The 18,510-nt window shown below is 35.9% G+C and overlaps 1 protein-coding gene across 3 annotated transcripts in view; it reads right to left on the reverse strand.

Moving 5' to 3' along the window:
- LOC105231407 (uncharacterized) overlaps positions 1–18,510 on the reverse strand; it is a 76,022-nt gene that overhangs the window by 29,622 nt on the left and 27,890 nt on the right. The gene's annotated exons all lie outside the window — the stretch shown is intronic.

Genomic DNA, 18,510 nt, shown 5'->3' on the forward strand with positions numbered 1-18,510 from the left:
TGAGTATAAGGAGGCGCGGTTGCTTGTTTAACGGTGAATTTTGCTACAAATTTTGAAATTTGGGGTCTGAAGATTTGATCTTTAATAAGCAGTCATAACTTTTTGTGGTTTACCTATACATTTTTATGGTTGAGAAAAGCCTGATAATTGAAAAATATATATTGAGATTTTAGAATCAAGAAAATTTTGTTTTTATTGTTTTTTAGAACAACAGAAACAATATAATTATACTTTATTTGGTAAAATTTTAACTAGTTACTTTTCGAACTAACCTGTAACTAGTTGCCGTTGTAACTAGTTCCTTTCGTAAGTTCCCAACTTTATAAAAATATTAACTATATTTTCTCCGGCAAAATTTTAACTAGTTACTTTCCTTACTACTCTGTAACTAGTTTCCGATTACACTTGATAGTAATAATTCCACCTGCTGAGCCATACACGCATTAAAGATACTGAGTGACTCGAAAGACAAGGAAGCGCAAATTATTCATGGCTCTAAATTCGTCTGAACCTTGGCAATAAATGCTTTATGTATTTACCTTTTTTCTTATGCAACGCCGGCTTTCATGCGACCTCTTGCCGGCTGTTTACACAGTTAGTTTATACACAATTTTTTATTTCCGATTTTAATATTCATAATAAATATACACACGCCAACTCACACACAAACACCGGCAAGAGCCGACGCATTTATAGCGCAAACGAAGAATTAACCTAAAATGGCACTTTGCATCTCTTCAAGTGTTGTTCTTACTGGTTTTCCTCTGCTTATTTATTTTCTGTACTGTTTCAATAAAACGACTTTGTTCGGCACCGCTTTCGCTTTTATGCTTTATCCGATGTCCGTCGGTTTATCTGCTTTTACAACAAGTGTTTTGTGTCCGAGAAAAACCGACAAGCAAATATCAATAAAACTGCATCGCTGGCTATGCCGGAGAACAAGTGTGTATTTATCCTCTTTCATCGCTTGTGGTTGTTGCTTGCTTATTTATTTGTTCCTTGACTTTGGATATAATGCTTTTTATGAGTTTTTTGTTTGCGTCAAGGTTTGTGTTAATGTTTATATGTTAAAACATTAAATACACAACAAAATGCGATAATAATAAATTTTGTTGTTTGACAGGACTTTGTTGGCGGCAAGAAGTGATAAAAAATTTACATACATTCAAGGCGGTGAGCACGTGCATACGATCCTATATATGCGTGTTAATATACATATGTATGTATGTATGAATGTTGTTTGTATGAAAATGCACTGTATAATATTAAGCAACTTAAATCAAATTTTAGCCGTAATAGACCATAATTTTAATACCTTTTCCATTTATAGTTCAGTTGGGGTTCTAAGAAGGTCTCTATGCCTACATACAAGCATTCCGCTTCATGCTTCGTATACTTATGTGAAGACTCCTTGCTTACATTTGTAGAAATTGAACGTTTAAAGTGAGGTTAAAGGTTAATATCTGTATATCTAGGTGACATTAGGTTGAAAGTGGAGCATAAGCCAAATTGTTTTCTTGTAATTATATCAATTCTATCTTGAAATCGTTAAAGTTATATGTCTTCAGATAAAAATGTTTCTGTTTGATGATTATTAGCAGTGTTTTTTTCTTAAAGAAAATATTGTAAGGCAGGTGCAGTTGCAAGTAGTGGGCGTTGTTTGTTTCCCTCACTCACCTGCAACTTCATTTTGGTTAATTTATGTTTAGGTGAAAGTACTAGTGTGGAAAAAATAGTTGTAAAATACTTAACTGGCCATAAATGAGGTTTTAAAAGTTGAGATAAGTCAGCTTAGCATGAAAAAGATGCTAAATAGATAAGGCAGTTACACATATTGCCCAGTTACAGACGAATTTGAAGCTAAGAATAGTTCTCGTTCTTTTTTTTAAGAGCGCATGCCACGGCTATATATGTATAACTACGACTTTTACACATAAATGGCCATTTTTTGTGGCTTAATTTAAAAAATTACTAGTTATATTTTATACCAAAAAGTAACTAGTTACATTTTAATCACAAAAGTAACTAGTTAAATTTTATTCCCAAAGTAACTAGTTATATTTTAATCCGAAAAGTAACTACTTAAATTTTTTTTCGAAAAGTAACTAGTTCAATTTTATTCCGAAAAGTAACTTGATACATTTTCAAGAGTTTCCGCTGAATAATTTTAATCTTAAAAAAAAGAGAAAATACACAAAAATTTCAGATTTAAGAAAGCTGACGATCAGATAGCCATATTACAGACAAGGCAAACTATATAGTATATCTGTATAATGTCTGTTCTGCAAAACTTTAAAGTATAGTTGTGCTATCACGTAGTACTACATTTTTCTAAGTCTAAGCTGTCAGCTTTCTTTTTTTTCTCGGGTTATCAAAAAAGACACTGTATTAACTGCGCCTTAACATGCCAGCAGTTTTACCTAAAACATTACATTTACTCAAGTAGGTATAGTGATATTCTGTTTAAGTTGTGAAGCCGCTCATCCTTTCATTGAATATGCTATGAAAATTCACTCTTCTCTCGATGGGGATTATTATTTACACGCTTGAAATGCTAATCTGGACACTGGTGTCTACTTCGCTGAAATTGATTTTAAAAGCATTGCAGCCGCAACTGCTGCACCGTTATACTCCCGCCATTGGCAGTACTCACTCTTTTCACTCTTTCACGTTATCTATGCTTCATCAATTATTCTGATAATATTTTGCATAATTTTCATAAAATACAGAAATCAACTGGAGTCTTCTCACAAAGTGCAAAGAGAATTACAGAAGAATTAATAGAAATGCCGTTGGGAAATGCTGAGATTCACAATGCGAGTGAGGGGAGCAACGCCGGTGGAAAGCCTTTCCAACACACACACGCACGAAAGCACAAAAACAAAGTATTACTTACATCAAAGTGTAGCAAATTGTGATGGGAGTTAGAAATTCATGTAAAAAGTAAGAAGATTTGCCTATCAGTTACAGCTAGCGCAAGCGCTACGAGCTCCAGGGTACGTGAATTCGCAGCTAACACATCGGAGGATGAGTGCGCGTTTGCTTGGCGGCACTACTGTTGTCGTTGGTGTGCTTTCCACAATGCGAATTTACATAATTTAAATCAATGTATGCATGGCAAGGTGAGGCGCTGCCAGGCAGCCAAATGATATTCTTACGAAATTCGAGTGAAATCAGGTGAAAATAAGATATTAAGTAGCTTCGATACGCCGTGTAATGGCAGCGGGGCGCGCTATGGAGCTTTCATACTACTCATATATATAAATATATAAATATGTTAAGAAGATGTATGCTTTTTGCAAGTGTGTGTGTTTGCGTCCAAAAATGTGTGTTAGCAAATTGGCAAGCATTGCAAAGCAATTTGATAGCTAAAATTACTACCTAAGTGCATATGTATATAAGAATGTGAGTGTGTGTATGTGTGTTTATTTATAAACTTAGCTGTATTTGACAACGGCATGTGCGTACGCCTGTAAGTATGCTTACAAATTTCGTAGGGGATGAAGCAAACTCATCTTTTGCTACCTTAATATAAATTGGAAAAACTTCGGATGAGAAACAGGCAAAAATAAAAACAACAAAAAATAATAAGAATAAAAAAACAATAAAGTAAAAGTGGATTTAAAAGTAATTTCCATGAGCGAAAAAACATAAAATTTATTTTTACGAAATTTATTTGCAGGAAATGATAAAAATATTTGCACTTCTCCATAATAAATTGTCAGTCAAATGAAGTGGAGTATAAACAAGCCAGGAAAGACAAAAGGGAAAAAATTAAAAATAACAGAAAAGGTAGTGTAATGCCCTAAGCGCACTGCTGATAAAACAAATGATGTGAAGAAAGCGTAGGAGAAGGTGAAGGCAATAGCAGTGGCTACAGCGCAAGCGAAAGCGGAGACAATGGGCACACTGAGTAAAATATCAGCAGCGAGCAGTCAATAACAGCGTTGACAGATCGATCAGCGTGTCGCCTAGTGACGACGACTGACGACACAATAAATATGTAAGTAAGTATGGGAGCCAGCGAAAAAAGGACACCCACGGCGCTTAGTGGCATGATCCTGGGAAACGCATACGCACATACACACGCACTCACACAACATTTATAGCAGCATTGGTGGCAGCCAGCAAGCGGGTCGGTGCGGGGCAGCGCATTTTTTGTCACCATGTGCGCCCATTTTTCATTTGATAGCAATTTTTATTTTTATCGCCGCTGTCATTTGAGATGGAGAAAATGCGCGCTGCACAAACAAACTCGTAAATAAACAAACGGCAAGTACGGCATGTCTACTATTAACAGCTGCATTGTTGTGTGATTTTTTTCTAAATTCCCTTTTTTCCATTTCAGTTCAGTTTTTATTCTACTTTAACGTTTTTCTTTTTCTGGCCCCGTGCACTTGCATGGATAAATATTTGAAGCTAAGCGTTGGGCGTTGACAGTGCACATCAATCATATATAGTTCTGATTTGCGTATGTGTACGTGTGCTTTTCCAAATCTGACAGCGCTGTCAACACACACACACACACACGTGCGTATATGTATATTTGCGTAAAACTGACAACAGGTTTAAAAAACTTGGCGGGCATCTGCCGACAATTGTCGTAAAATCGCCCCAGGCATCTTCAGCGTTAATAACACAAATACACGCAAATCCATTTACATGCGTACGCTTAAGCTGCCCTGTAGGGCATTTCATTAGTAATGAAGGAGCCAGGGGATACGGCTAAGCGCTTGGCATATAATAAATGAGCGGTAATTGAATTCCGCACGAAAATTTGGTGCACAAGGGTTTAAGCCGAGCTAGAGTGGCGGCAATTTCACCCCAAAATCGTGTATGCCTTTAGAAAAAATGATAGAAGAAGGTACGGACTAGCCTTTAAGTGCTTAATTACATTCATGTTGGTGGCACTTAATTATCCTGTCAACGGTGTACTGATAAAAAAGCGCATATAAATGCATTAAAATTTTCGTTAATTTTGTTTTTTTTTGAATATTGTTAACCTTTTGGCATTGAATTAATTTATTTTTCGGCGAGCACGAGTTTAATCGAGCTACTAAGGCTTTTCAAGCGCTTTAAGCTCAGCAAAACAAGTGATGATGCCAAAGAGCTTACCTATTATAAGAGCTTTTCCCATTAAAGCCAAAAAGCTTACCTATTGAAAGAGCTTTTCTTATTAATTTTTACTATCAAACTATAAATAATCTAAAATTTGTATGAGGAAAAGAGATGACAACATCTTCCGAACCAAAAAGTCATTATGGGAGGTCTAAGTTACATAAATCATATAAAAATAGTAAAAATATACCATTAGTAGATCACTTGTTTTAAGAACACTATAAAAAAAATATTTATATGACTTCATAAACTTCAAAATATAAATTTCTTGCTCTACTTTACTGAGTGCCCGCAATGTTAGCCATTTTTAACTAGTTAAGTCCCAAACCATTTTGCCAAGAACACTACCACTTTAAAGCAATAAACATTTCCTAGAGAGCTTTTCCCTCGGGCATTATAAAAACTCTCCTTCCTGACCGACACAGACACATTAATATACACACACATATATACATGCTCATCATGCTGGTAATAAAGATAAATTCCTGTTGTGCTGGTCGACAGACAATACGCACAATAAATATATCCCAAGGCGGGGTGTTCGACTGTAGTGAAGATGTTCAAATGCGTATACCCCCACTTGGTGCTTGGCGTCCCACTGCACTTCACTTCACGTACACAATGCTCTAATGCGTCTAATGCGCGCTTCGACACTCACACTAACAATAAAAAGAACAACAACAAACAATACAGTTTCGGTTAATGTTGCTATTTTGGGGCGGGGCATATTCCCCAGGGTATTTGGGGAATTCTCCAAGCAATTTACTTTACTTTACTTTATGCGCAGCTATATTGACAGAACGCTATCGGCGGCGGCGGCAACACAGCACAACAATAGCAGCAGCATCACCGCCAACAACGGCAACACCAACAGCAGCTAAGCGGCAGCATCTATTCTAATAGTAGTTCCGCTAGCTATGCGTACAACAACCAACGACAGCCAGTGTCGCTACTCGGTTGTCAACGAAGGCGCTTTAAATAGTCCAGCCATCCGGTGTGTCGCTCACAGCTTCAGCTTCATTGCGCTCACTTGGTGTATGTGCGTGTGTGTGTTGATTATTAGTTAGATAACAAGAGGTGGGCAAGGGGCGTGTCTTATAGCCGAAAATATGTACAAAGGTACAATAAGTTTTTGTGGCTCGTAAGCATTTGATTTTCAGAGGAAATTGGAAATTTTAACTTTAGTCGTAACAATTTTACAGCCATTAACGTCGTAAATTTCATTGAAAGCGATTAAAGGACCGACGTGTAGTTAGGCGCGCACTCGCTCGGTTATCAGCGCCGCAAACATATTTACAGGCATAAAATATACTAAATTGTTTAATGACTGGGAAACGTCCCTTGACCAGCACTGACCGTTTGGAAATTGCTTCTGGTCGTTAAATGTTGAAAGTTTTCTGCTTTTTTGGTAGCGAGAAAAAGTTCTTGGCTTGTAGTTGGCGTGATTTTTTGGGTCGTTGGTTGGTGCAGCTTTCAGATAATGTAGCTAATAAAAAGGCACGCTAAACTTCGTTGTGGGCTATTTTTAGTAAATTGAAATTGAAAGGTCAATCAATAGAAAAAATATATTTACTGTTTTAAAATGTTATGGATAGTGGATATATGATACTAATACCGATTACTTTGATTTAGATTTTATAATATTCGTTTCCAATTTCTATGAAGGGGTTATATACATACATATATGCATATATATGTGAATTTCAATAGATATTTTTTTCTTAAACATCACATATCTTCACCTAAAATGCAAAATTATGTAACATCACTTTCCATAAGTTTACATACATACAATACAAAGCAAAAACGATATAACAAAAACACTAATATTGAAAAAAATGAGTTTTGGTTATAAAATGGTTATGTATCGGTTATACATTGGTTATAAAATGGTTATATGTTGGTTATATATTGGTTATTTATGGGTTATATATTGGTTATATTTGTCGGAAGCCGATAATTTTATGTTTCTAACATAATGTAGTAAACCGTAAGCAGTAAAAATCACAATTTCGATTTTTTTGTTTATACTTTGTTTTTTCATTTTAGGTGACGATATATATATTTGAAAGCGTTCTCCTAAATTTGAAGCTTATCCCGCAAATAGTTTCGAGAATAATAGCGTACAATATTTATGAGACATTTTTTATTTCATATAATCGACTTTCAAAACATTTAATGCATTTTTTTCGAAACCTTGTATTCAAAGTCGATGATAAATAAAATTTCTCCGAAACAGCTAAATTTTTCGGTTTGAGATTTTTTTACGATCTTAACCGAACCTATTTGTTATGTAATAATTGAGTTATAATATTTATGATAATAATTTCCATTTTTCAACCACGTTGAAATATATTATGTTTATAAAAAAATGACGTTTTTTTTGGAAACTTACCATTTTGTCAAACGTTAAGATTTTTACTAGTCATTCGATCATTATATATATTTTTTTTTATTTGAGATATTTTTAAACAGAAAAAAAATTCTTCAGCGCCAGATACAATTTTTCGGGGTCCTCCTAGAGATCGCCTACTGAATGAAAGGAAGCTAAATTTTTTCTGAATTAATCAAGTTTGAAAAATCATATACATAGGTAATCCATATTAATATAGAACTCATTCTACTTTAACTCTATTGTTCATCTAGAACTCAGTGATACACTCTTCTCTATATAAGTATATTCCCAAAGCATCTCTATATTTTCTTCGCTTTCGCACTTTCTTCAATAAGTCGATCTAATTTTTGAACTTGTCTCTATTGGCCACCGAAAAGTGATAGAATTTTGCATAATATAAAATTTGTATGCATGAATGAGTTGAAGTTGAAATGCAGAACGTGGAAAAATGTACAGATTTCATATGAGCGATAAGACTATATGTATTGAGATAGATGTGTTACGTACTCATTGTTAGAATGTAGATATATGAGGGTATATGAAGATGCCCCAAAATATATGCATATTCCTGACCTCAAATGTTCAACTCAATTAAACCCAAAATTTAACCTTCAACGGCATAAAATACAGCAATTCAAGGAATAAGAAACCCATTTAAACACACATGCATATATACATATGTATATGAATATATACACACGCTTTCACATAGCGCTATGCAAGGTTAGATAGTTTGTGATAGCAACAAATAAGTTGTTAGCGCACTAATAACCATGCAACAAGAGCCAAATAACAACATATACAAAATAAAAACAACAAAAATATTATAAAAAAGAAAAATAGCAAAAAGAATAACAAAAATAACTAAAACTAACAAACAAACGAATCAAGTGTCGAGCGCATCATCAACGAAACTGCCAAAGACATTAGCTTTACGCCCAAAATAATTTCAACCAATTTTCACTAGCCAAAAATGCGGCCACATCAATACCTGAGAAATGAATGTGGCAACAAATGTAAGGCAACTAGCAACTACATCTTTTTTCCTCAAACTACCATACAACTAGTGGCGCACAAACAGCAACAACGACTGCGCAAGAAACCCGAAAATAAAGGTCCGAATTTTGTATGCTTTGTTGTTGTTGTCTGGATTTGGTCACTCCAGTCGCATGGGTCGAACGGCCGCAGCATTAGTTTTTACTGCCGATAATCACAAGTTTGTTTTTGTTTTTTTTTGTTTGCTCGTTGTCTTCATCTTTCTTAATGTCTTATTGTTGTGGCGAGTGTTGTCAATTTACTTGTTTTATATATCTTTGCTCACATACTTTTTATTTAATTTCATTTTTTTTATTATTTACAAACAACAACACGTGTACATATGTTTGTAGCGCTTGGGCACTTGCTTTGGCGCAGAATTCAAGCGGTTTCTTGCCATTATGGGGCGGCAACAATTATAACAGCTAACATAATACGAGCAGATAATAACAATAAAAGCAGCAGAAGAGTTGAAAAAGCAACGGCAAGCGCTACAAAGCAACTGATATACACCAATACACACACACATATATTTTTCTATATACATATATATCCACACACATACACATTTGTTACACTACAAACTCTTTATGCAGCCACTATGAAAAAAGCGTCTTTTGCGTTAGTTTCAACGGCAACAATGGCAATGGTGGCAGCAACAACAACTAACCGCTGTGGCAGACAACAAGCGTTGCGCGTCGGTCGGCCTTACAAGTTCTTTGTTAGCGAGGCACTAAAGAACTTAAAACTAATTAGTCCTCATCAGCTACACAGCCATGTAGTGGTGTTTGTGTGTGTGTGTGTATGCGTTGAAGTACAACACAGCGACAAGCGCAAAAATGGTAACAGCCGCTTGAACAGCATTTACATTAGTAGTACAACGTTAGCAACAACAATAACAACTATAGCTGTATTCCTGTTGCTTAAGTGGAAAGTGTGTGGAAGTGTTAGTGTGCGACATGTGTGCACACTGGCGGAGCCAGAAACTCCATTTGTGGGGTCTCAGTTTATTTGGGATTGAGATTTTTCACTCAATGATAACTAATGAGTTTTTTTAATAATAAATAATTATTCTGAAAAAAAAAAATTATAATAAATAATTCTTAGATTTTGTAAAAAAAATGTTAAGCAAGTCATTCTTCTCCCACAAACTTGCAACATAATTTTAAATTTTAATTTTTTTCATTCTGTGCAACCCTGGGAGATAACACCCAAGTCTGCATTTCGCTTTTTCTAGAAAATAGTGCTTATAGGCCTTTAATCTTGCTATGAGTGTTCTTTTGTGGAATTTTCATTAATTTTTTCACTCAAAATTCCGAAATTGGTAGTTGTTGTTGTACGAATAAAAGAGTATCAACGAATCGTGTCTTTAAAATACTATTGTTTACCTCGTAGTTCATTGCTTGTTCGAGCTTCTTTTTGAATTTAGAAGGCTGGCGAAAGAAAGGCGGTTTCCAGAACTAATCAATAAGCCACAAAAGGTTCTAATGCTATCAAAATTGATAAGAGAGCGTCACAGGATACAGAGATGAGCACTTTTGTGTATATTATGCCGCTCAACACAGTTTCGCCAAATTTAGAATCCCATATGAAGTTCAAAAAATAATGTTTGAGAGCAACTATTCATACCAACTCAGAAACAATGAGTATCTTACCCTATACACTGCCGATTTCTCGTACCTAATTACTGGATTGGAAGTAATTATATAAACTTTTACTTCCCAGGTTCTTCTTAACCCCTCAAACAACAACACAAGTCCTGTTTTAATAACCGCTCACCTAACTGTAATGAAAGGGCTCCTAAAAACTGAAGCGCGCTACACCAGATCACCGCTTTGCAATAAAAATCAAGGCTTTAAAGTATTTAGTGTAGCGCCGTTGACAGTCGGGAATCAAGGCAGCAGATTAATACAAGCGGTACAGCTTAGCTGGCGCATATAGTGTACTGTAAGCACCATATTTATATATGGAGCTGTATCCAGACACTGCAGGGTACAGTTAGCGAAGCTGCGCTGACTGTCTGGGTGCTGCCGTTGGCGGCTTGAATGGCGAGCATCCATTCGCCACGCCACAGCTACTACTCTGCTATGACTACAAGGTAGGGTATAAACGACTGTTTACGGATATACAAACTCGTAAGCCCAGACGTGTGTGTGTGTGTAGTTGTAGTAAGCTAGTTGTTTGCCTGTCTGTCTGCATTTGGCCCACGGTAGTTAAGTTCAGTTTAATACAGACATCTTGTAGATAAAAGCTTTTTCATGTCTTCCTCAATTTTCGTGCCCGTTTTTTGCCGTTTACTACCACACACACACACACACACACATACACATACACCAACACAGTAACTTTGTTTTTAATTTTGCTCTTTTCATCTGCACCAAATTGTTGTCTAGTGCTCGCATATTTTTGTTGTTTTTAATTTTGTGATCTTTTTCCTCATGTTGCCACACAGTGGCGCTACGCTATAAAATATCAAATTATTGCCGCAAATAAATTTTCTACAATTTTATTGTTATCATTCTTAAGTTTAGTAGGTGAAAATGAAAAGCATTTGGTAAAAGCCGCTGTCACGATACCGCTATAGCGGAGTCTGCGTGCTTGTCTGCGCTTGCAGTTCGCTTTGGCTGTCGCCGGCAATGCCACGAAGCATTAGCAGTAATTTCTTTTTGTATGCCATTAAAAATTAAAATTCCAGACTGATTTAATTACAAGCATGGCACATTAACAAATGGCAAGTGGCAAGTGGCAAGTAGTGAATGGTAAATGGTGAGTGGCAAGTGTAACTGTCTGCTGTGAGTTGGTGAGTCATGCAATGCGACAGTGGCAACATAAATTCAAATATGCCGCATGAGTGTGGAGCCACCAACACATACATATGTATACACAAAGCTGTATTACTTGCCACATAAACGATTACTCAGATATATGTACATATGTATGTATGTAATGCGACCACTTATTCAAATGTAACTTCACGCTACCCTTTCTACATATTTTCGTGGTTGCAAGTTTCGCACACTTGCAACACACCCAGTTTTTCGCAAACAGTAGAGCAGAAACAAAAAAATAATAAAAAAAAATAACAAAAACCGTTAAAATTACAAAAAAAAAACTTAAAATTACAAAAAAAGAACTTAAAATTACAATAAAAACAATATGCCACAAAAGGTAGCCGTAAAAACTTGTGCACACTTTTTTCGGCTTTCGCATGCCACAGATCTAAGTAGAAATATTTTGGCGCATTGGTGTTTGTGCGGCATGCGCCATTGCAGTACCCACAGAGTCCGGTGTGCGGTTGCTGCTTGCCACATTTCGCCATGCTGCCAGCGTTCATTAGGCGCGGCAAACTTCACCTGCCAGCGAGTCTAACATTTCTATCACATTGCTTGGCAGTTGCCAGCGGTATGCCGGCAAGCGCCACTGTTGCAACAAAAAAACTTTGACTTCGACAACAACAACAACAGCAACACCAACAAGTAACACTGCAGCACGAGTCTCGCTGACGTTGCATGTACATACATACATATACATAAATATATGTACATGTAGATGGGCACATATGTATATAGGGAGTTCAGTTTGTGGCATGTGTGGCATGGTGTCTGTGCACACGGTTAATTGCATTTTTCATTTTAGCCCAATGCTGCTCACCTTTCTGCCAGCAAAATTGATATGCATAGCGGTGTCAATGTTGCAGCATCTGCTAGTGTAGTGGCTTGAAGCCATGCAATGCGTTTTGTGTCTTGTATATGCATATGTATGTGTAAGTAGTGTGCGTAGGCTGGCAAAAGTTTATGTTTGTTCTCTGGAGTTGGTCCGACGTTTGTTGTGTTGGCTCTGATTGATTTGTTGCCTGCATGATTTGCAGCAGTTTCAATTATTCTCTGTTGCAACTGCTGATACTGCTTTGTGTAGAGTTAGAAGAGCATGTCTAGGCATCTTTTAGCATAGTAGTTGTATGAAAAAATTGCAAAGACTGTTAGGCCTTCATGATATAGCATTTTGATGGAAAATGTATGTACGTATGTATATCTTTCAAATATAAATTTACGCATTAAAGCTTATTTTTCGAATCTGATTTTTGCTTTAAGAGGTATTCTAGTCTAGAAATTTGAAAAAGTCAAAACTTTTTTATTCATAATTAGATACTTTAGATTTCCAAAAAAATATCCCAGTCAAAGGATTTTTCAAAATTCGCTTTATTTCCGAAGCTATAGCCGTTTTAGTGTTGTGGCAACTGGGGTAGCGGACGACTGTGACAAATAAGCGCCTGTCATACGGCGCTATAAAATTATGTCAATATTATTAAATCAATGACTCAAAAATTCTAGTTTTCATTATTTTTGATAGGTAAAATACATACATTGTTGAAAATTTGCAAAAAAAAAAAATATTAAAACTGTATTTAAGAGAATTTGATTTATTTTCAAAAAATATTTAATTCAAAAGTATAGAATGTTAATAATTTTTTTTTGCAATATTATATTAAAATTGAGATATATCCGAATTAAATGCCACATTAAAAGCATCTTACAATTCTTTAACCGGTTTTTTTCTAAGAAATAAATTTTCTGAAATTATTCAGTATTGGTTTTAAGGGGTTAGGTGGGTCTGAAAATTCCAGAAAATTGACTTTTATTTTTTTTTTGTCTTATTAAATAGTACAATATTTAATATGATATCAGCTATCATGAAAGTTTAATTAATTTATTGCAATAAATAACGGTTAAAATTTCTATTTCAGCAATTTTAGCATTACCAAAAAATAAAAATACCCACAAATTCATCATCAAAACGCTCAAGCGCCTAAATGCATACTTAGAAAACACATATAGAGTCCAGCAGCTGCTGCTAACTGTTGATGGGGTTTTCAAAAATACAGGAATCACAGCTGCGTGCGGCCTGTAAGCTCCGCACATATGGAGGCATATACTTTGTATTACGCGGTGCGTATAATTCGATACCCAAAGACAAGGGCGGAGAGGGAAAACAACAAAAAAACATAACAACAAAACGCAGCGAAACAAAGGCAAATGATATGTGTGAATTATATTTGTGGATATGTAAATGAAATGGACGTTTTGTTTTAATGCTGGTATTGTCTTACTGACAAATGCGCTGTTGTCGTTGTTTTTGTTGCTGCAGTGAGGCTTCAAATTCATTGGAATATATTTTTCACACTTCTCACACCATGCTGGCAGGCAAACACACACACACCCATACATACATGCATATGAATAGGCGAGTGCACAAAGAGTTGGTTTTAATATTTTGGCGCACTCACACCCCTTTCAATGCTTTATGCTTGTTTTTGTTATTGCTTTCTAGGTTTTACGGTTTTGATGTGAGCTGGCAGTTAGTGTTGCTGAAAGCAAGTGTTGACACGCCTGAAACCCAATACCGGCACATGTGACCAAGAAACATAAACCCAATGTCGGTACTTCCCCACACACACATACACTTATTTATATCTATATATTAAAGGGTTGCAAGAATTAATTCACGCTATGAATGCAACAGAGAATTTATGAATTCATCTCATAACTCGAGTTAAGCGCCGACACTGAGTTGGAATTATGTGAATGCAGATACAGAGAAGACATTGTGAGTTGCTGTTTATCGCTAGCAGGTAGACTCAGCTCATTCATCTCATAAACAAACCCAACTCACACTCATATCATCAACCAGCAGTGAATGCAAATCGTTAGCGTTCGCTTAGTAGTGGAATAGTGTGTGATCGTCACTTATTGTTATGTGAATTCATTGTTTCTCTCATTCTTTTAACAGAACAGTGTGCACCCATAGTGTTCATCTAAGCAAGCAAATAGAGAAGATAAACGGAAGGGTTTTCCCCAGAACATGTTTGCCTGCATTGTACTGACCGTAGACGCTTAACCGAGACAGTTTATTAAATATTTAAATTCGTCATTTGTTTTGTGTATACTGTGACTGGAAATGAACGCGAATGTAACTAATAAAAATGTGATACTTTGGAACTAAAAGTTGTATGTATTTTGTGATTTAAAAAGAGTTTTTTTTCAATTGTTCCAAAGGACAGGTTTTAGTTCTAAAATATTTTTATTTTTTTATAATATTTTGTTGAATCTATTAATCCCTAAATAAACTTCATGAAAAATTGCAATAAAATTGAATATTGGAAACATTTTTTTATCCACATTCATATGCAATTATCTATGCGTATTTACATACATACTTCTTTCTAGTCGTGCAACTAGAATAACTCGAATTAACAGTTGTTAATTCACACGAACATCATTCACTCATCCAACATCCTTCTTGCACAGAATTAATTCACACCAACAGAATGAAATGCTTTGGTAGACCAATTCTACAAAGAGTGGGTCGTTACTTGTGAGAGTGCTATGAGTTGAGCGAACTCGTTGTTGTTCTCACTAATGAGACTCGGTCCTTATTTTACCCAAACATGAGAATTCATTTTTACGTTGTGTGAGTGAGTGCAAGTTGAAATTTTTGGACAGTGACTCAAAGTTTGTTTTTTGCGTATTCATGCAGCCCTTTACTATATATAAATATGTTCACATATATGTGTGTTTACAGTGTAAGATAATATGTTAGTAAGACAAGACAACAAAACTCGAGACTTTTTCTTCAAAGGAGTGTGTCAAGGAGCAGCAGGAACTAGCGACAGCTCGAAGCCACACAATGGAAATGCAAAACGAATCGGAAAACAACAAATACAAATAAACAAACGGCACAAACACACTAAACAGCGATCTTGTAGCGGAATGAGTGCGGCACACTGTCAGTTTGGTTAGACGCTTGATTGGTGAGGTTGCCACGGTGGATGTGATGGCAGCAGTGGAGTGTTGGACACAGCGGTTTGGCCAACTGATCGGGAGGGTTAAACTGGTATTTCCACATGGCATCTGCGCATTGAGCTTTAAACAAGGCGAACAGGCACGCAACTGACTAAAAGCAAAAACAACAACAACAATAGTAAATGCGAACCAAACAAAAATGCGAAACTGCAAGCGACCGAAACGAAAGCGAAAGCCCACAAGATTACGCAGGCACAACACAATGCCAACAACAACAAGAAGAACAATGAAACAACAAACCGTCGGCGGCGGCAAACCCACAAGGATAAGCGATTTAGGGATATTTTAAATTGAGTTAAATGCGTGTGCGTCATTATGTGGCAGACACAAAAACAAGCACGCACAACACACACACAAACGCATATGTGTCAGCAGTGAAATATTTCATGTCACACACATGCAAACGCATTTTTTGAAATATTTGTGCAAGAATTGTTAAACAAAAGGTATGCACACACACGCATACGGACGCACTAACACTCATACATACGTTAATATGTATTTACGAGGGTTTTGCTTTTCGGCCGCTTTGTGCCGCGCCGTGTGCGTGTCATATCAAATGGCACTCAGCGCTTAAGCCTCTGCATTTACATAAACACACAAGCACAACAACAATACATATATGCATATATGTATGTAAATACATATGTCTGTGCGTTTGTCAACGGCATTTTTATTAAGCAGACGTTTAAATTTATTCGCATTCACACAGCCGTGCATGTAGTTAATGTACTAAGTGTCATATGGCCTTATTTGTATCTTAAGTAAACGAGTGTACTTCTGCACTTCTGACATTCCGTTTCCGCATTTTTTGATTACACACACAGGCATACATACACTTACGAGGTGTGGAAACGGTTTTTTAATGAAAGAGGATACGCCTGTCACTTGCGCGTTAAAAATTTAGTGAGGTGTCGCTTGTGATCAGCCTCAAGTGGGTGGCACAGGGCGGCGCGGCGCAGACATTCGCTCGAGTGTGTGTCACTTTTCGGGTATATTAAATTACTTTTGCTTACCTCAGTGCCGCAGAGACTGCAACAATGACATTCGGGTAATATTTTCGTATTAGTTAAAAAGCTATTATTTTGTGTGAAGGTTTGTTTTTAATTTAGGCAAATGCCTTTCATATAATATTAATGAAGTAAGCATTCCATGCTCATTTGGTAATTTATGGTTTGTCCTTAGCTTGGTGGAGTTGGTTAAATGACTGACATTTGCGTAGAGCTGCTCTAAGTAAGTATGATTTCAATTATGCTGAAATATTTTTATGAAAGAATTCACAGTATACTAAAAGTAGATGGAAATATGATTTTTTAACTTGTTAAAATTTTTTGACTTCTCAAAAAAAAAATTGCTCAGCCAAAAAAAAAGAAAAAAATTATAAATTGCTTTAAGCAATTAAATATGTTCTTAATGCTTTCGAATATTTATATCACCAACCGTTCCTATAAAAGTGAACTTAGAACGATTGAGCTCAATTTTGTAAGAGATTTTAGGGAACTAAGCAAATTTGGTCTGTTGTATGAGATGAATTTTAAAATTTCAAGAGAATCTCCAACAAAAGCTCGTCTTAATGCGCTTGGTAATTGTGTCATGGGTGCCTTTGCGTCCGTTGCCCATGGCCCTGGGGTTGAAGAAGTTTTTCGCTGAAGCATGAACATGATTATGTCCTCGTATGGAAGAGTTTTTTATTCGATGAGATGTCTTTACGAAATTTGGTTCTACTTATTGCCTTAGAAAATGGTACAATCTGCGAAGAAATTGCTCAGATCGGACCACCATAGAGTATAGCTGTCATACAAACTCAACGATCCAGCTAAAGTCCTTGTATGGCAAGTGTCTTTATTTCACAAGATTTTTTCATGAAATTCGGCTTAAATTAAATTTCAAAGTATTGCTACAATCTCCGAAGAAACGGTACAGATCGGACAACTATTACATATAGCTGTCATACAAACTGAGCGGTCGAACTCAACACCTGGTATGGAAAACTTTTTTATTTGAAAAGATATCGCCATGAAATTTGGCATCGAATATGACCTAAGGTATAAACACAATCTCTGAAGAAATTGATCAGATCGGTCCAACATAGCATATAGCTCCCATACAAACTGACCGATCAAAATCAATATAAACAACGTTTTATAGCATTTCATGCTTAAAAACCCTGTGAAGGGTATTATAGCTTTGATTTCTATTTTTTTTAGTTTTTTCATTCTTACTTTAAGTGAGAGCAATTTACATCCAAAAATTCACTAAATTCTTAACTTCATTAAAAACCAGTTCATAATTTAGGCGATAATGAGAGCCTAAATAATTGGTGAGCATTCGATAAAGGTAAAGGAAAAGGAGAAATTCGGTTATAACCACGTAAACGGTGTCTACGCCAGTAATGAAGATTGGATAAAGCATATAACAGTAATTACTGCCAAATGCGCCAGACTGTAGACTTCTCACTTACACTATAGGAATAAGCATACTAATAAAAAAAAGTGTTGCCTACAATTAGGGTGATATATAAGAGCTTAAGCTTTATACAAAAAATAAAGAGAGAATACATAGAAAAAAGTGCTCCTATTTAATTAAAATTTCTTCCAAGATGTTCACAATCTTAAAAATCTGAAGCTTATCAAACTATACCTCCCTTTACCGCTTTAATAACGCCTATAGTCATTATTTCTGCTTCAAATAATCAAATTTAATTAAGTGACGAAAATATATAAACAATGCCTCTTGTCGTGTATGCTATTTTAACTAATTTTCCTTTTAGTCCTGTGGCTTATGCGATATTACTTTACGCCAACGACATGTCTTTAAAGACTGCAACTGCTTTATTCTTAACTTTTAGCAGGTGTAAAGTAACCAAAGATTTCATATTATAGATTTGCATGCAATTTCCGGCATAACAACAACTTTCAGCTAATTTGCGCACCACTCAGACGAAAGCCCATACAAATTTGTGCAGCTTTTCGAAGAAGCAAATTATCTATTTTGAAATCAAATCAAATTGTGGCAAGAAATATAAGAATACCACAGCACGCGCCACATTGCCAGGGATTCCTTTGTAGGTGTAACAAACAAAGTAAACATTGTTGGCTCAAA

The sequence above is a fragment of the Bactrocera dorsalis genome, chromosome 5, assembly GCF_023373825.1.
Source record: "Bactrocera dorsalis isolate Fly_Bdor chromosome 5, ASM2337382v1, whole genome shotgun sequence".
Classification (NCBI taxonomy): domain Eukaryota; kingdom Metazoa; phylum Arthropoda; class Insecta; order Diptera; family Tephritidae; genus Bactrocera; species Bactrocera dorsalis.